The following is a 3301-nucleotide window of genomic DNA, read 5'->3' as shown; positions in this document are numbered from 1 at the left end:
TTATTTCTCAACTGAAACGCTGTGAAATAACAAAACTCTGGGCTTGTCTAAATGTCAAAATGCAAAGTGTACAAGAGAGCAGTTTATCATTCTTTACCTGCACGCTGTCAAGCCGTCAAAATCCTGGGCTTTTCTAAATAATAGTTTTCATTTTTCAGCTTTACACAAACCTCCTGCACTTTTGAAAATAATTGCTTATTGCTGCTTTTAGAAGTAGAAGTAGACAACTAGAATTGGTACTAAAATTTGACCTTGAACAGTTATATACTTATATATATTTTTTTATATATACAGTTATATAGATACAACAATATATATACATACATACACACATACATGCATACACACACACACACACACACACATGCATGCATACATACATACATACATACATGCATACATACACACACACACACACACACACACACACACACATACATGCATGCATACATACATGCATACATATACACACACACACACACACACACACACTGACTTAACTTGAAATAGTTACAGGAGATCCTCAGAATCAGTGAAAGCAGTCTGTATTATTTTTATAAATAATAAAAGCGCAGCCAGCATACTTGTTAATCTAACTCTACTGATCAGGCCATTAGAAATAAACATGGTTGCATTCAAACCAGTAGATCAGACACTGTGTCAATCTCAGAAAACATCCTTCTTTTCCTCTTTCTTTCCTCCTGCAGCTTCAGTCTCCTATAAGTCAGCAAGAGATCTGTCATTGAGTGAACGTGTTGGATGATAAAAACCGAATGCAAAGCACATTTGTAATATTTTATGCTTTCCTGTATATTTACTAAAGGTGCAGAGTCTGCTCCGCTGGTGTTCAGCTGATGCGAAAGGTGTGTTTGTGTTGAAGCGCTGGTTTCATGTCACTGGTGTGTGTGTGTGTGTGCGAGCGACCCGGAGCATCTGAATCCGCCTCAAGGATTTAAAGGGCAAAAACTCTCCGGTTGCGCTCATCCCATTTTGCAGCCACAGACGGTACACATATTTGCTAATGGATTTCTATGCATTGTTTATATTTTTGCACTGACTTAAAAAAAAAAGCTTTTAATTTCTTTTTTTTATTATTATTATTATTTTTCCCACAAAGGTGCTATGACGCTGGAGGCCTTCCACGATGTTTTTGCATGACCTGCTTTGGTAAAGTGTCTTCCTGTAAGCCAAGAGCTCTCTTTAAATGTCAGAGTTCAAAACACTGTTATTTTGTAATGTGGGGTTTGGAAATAAACGACAAAAAAAAAAAAAAAAAAAAACACGATTCTGAATGACTTATTTTAGTGTTTATGGTTGCATCACTGTAACTGTATTTGTAACTCTATAACTATGTATCCACCCAGCAACATGACTTAAAAAAACACTTTAGCAGTCACATAGCAACACCCTGGCAACCAGCCACAACACTTACGCATGTGAATAGCTATGCTCTAAAATCTCAAATTAAATTACTAAAAACAAAAAAACAAAAGATTAAAGCTCAATGGAAACATTTTAAGACAAACTAATAAAAAATGGGGAAAAAACACATACAACATTTTTACAACTAAAATTGAATATAAAAATTCAAAATATTAATAAATACTAAAATAAATAAAAAATTGCAGGGGCAAACACACTTACATTTTCTTAAGAACATAAAAAAAGTATATTTTGTAATATATATAACGTTTAATGCGTATTAAAATATTAGAAAATGTCACACACTCGACCCTGAGTCGTCTATATTTGTTCTGTGATATTGTCCGGGTGGGAGGCTTGAATTCTCCCCGTAGGAACAGAGGCCAAAAATAGTTTTTAGTGTGGTTTCTAATTAGAAGTGATGAGAGTCCCGCCTCATTAATTTGGTCCAATCGCTGCTGTCAGTCTCTCGCACTAGAATAGCCGTGATCACAGTCTGACGCCGGGATCCGTGTTATGGACGTATTAGGCAAAGCATGAGCTGAAAGGAGGAGCTCAGGGCTTGCTCGTTCATATCTCATGAGTCCTCAGTTATGTTTCAGTCAAGGTTTAACTGTGTCTCCTTAATACACTGCAAAAAGATTTTCTTCCTCAAAACCAATCTGACCCAAATGGGATCTTTTTCTGTGGAGAACAATCTAACAAACTAACGTGAAATGAATTCTCATCAGGATTAAGAACTGAGAGATTGAGACGCACTGATTTGCTTGGATCAGGGGAAGTGAACCATGTTGACTCCCTTGTGTCTGATTCAGGGTCAGCTGTCGGGGAATGTCCCACCTTACAGACATTTCTAAAGTGTGCCATGACTGAATAACCCTATAATCTCTTCATTCAGCCGATTAAACTAAAGGAGATCCTCTGTGAATCACTGATCCAAGACCTTCACAGGACTCCAGCTTTACTCTCATGTGTCTTTTGTTGTTTGTGTGTGTATGTGTTTGACTAATCATATTTCTGTAAGTCATATTTCACCTCAACATCAAAAGAATGAAAATAAATAATAATTTTGCATTTATAGGCTATGTCTAGCCTAAACGTTTTTTTTTTTTTTTTTTGCATTGTGATATAATTTTCATGCCAATAAAGCACATTACACACCATATTCTCATCAGGGTTATACAGTTAACTAAAATCAAAGTCATAAAAAAAATCGTTATTTGAAATCAAATACACTTTAAAGAATTCAGAAACCCTTGTGATTAGCGACACCTGTGGCCGTTAAGTGAACTGCAGCAGCACTTATTGCTAACGTATAAGAGTAACGAATAAGAGACTGAACGTGATTCATTCAAGACCTGATAAACTCACAGCGAAGGTCTTTTTCAGTCTTTGCTTAGAAGTAAAAAGAAGTTAGAAATACCTTTGCAGTGATCTACTGTTAATGAACTTCCCGACGCTGCCCACTGCTGACGTTTAGATGAATATGTAAATAGCCTATGTGCTGCATGCTTTCCTCTCAATGACAAAATAAACACAACAAAAAAGTGAGAAACAGCAGTTAAGAAAGCATTGATCACATCTGCATCTGATGATCCTGTATTCGTTTCATGCGTCACTGAACGAAAAAAAAAGAGGTTCTCAGGAGCAAATGTAAAAACGTCACATCCTTTTGATTTTCCCGGCAAAAACGTCCCGAGTCTTTCACTTAAAATTCAGTTTACAGGCTTTTCTTAGGACAACCTAGGAAGTCGGGGAAGGTCTCGTTTTTTTAAATATAGGCTATAAAAACTATAATATAGGCCTATCTCAATAATACAAAAATAACACTGATTACTGTAATGCATTTTGACATTTTACTTTTGTTTGTAATTCTTAT

The 3301-nt window shown here is 36.0% G+C and overlaps 1 protein-coding gene across 3 annotated transcripts in view; it reads left to right on the top strand.

The window, feature by feature from the left end:
- Positions 1-1870, top strand: part of dusp10 (dual specificity phosphatase 10) — a 21171-nt gene extending 19301 nt beyond the window's left edge. For 2 of the 3 annotated variants that reach the window (XR_014630014.1, XM_084433185.1), the window contains one exon: positions 1-385. This exon is cut by the window's left edge. The gene's annotated coding sequence lies outside the window, so the exon portion shown is untranslated. Of the gene's footprint in view, positions 386-823 lie in introns of those variants that run through there. The other variant, XR_014630013.1, reaches the window with a different exon arrangement.
- Positions 1871-3301: the final 1431 nt, after the last annotated feature.

Source organism: Rutilus rutilus (assembly GCF_951802725.1).
Source record: "Rutilus rutilus genome assembly, chromosome: 15".
In the NCBI taxonomy this organism is placed as follows: Eukaryota; Metazoa; Chordata; class Actinopteri; order Cypriniformes; family Leuciscidae; genus Rutilus; species Rutilus rutilus.
Note: the sequence above shows the minus strand (reverse complement) of the source record. Positions and strands in the feature narration are given on the sequence as shown.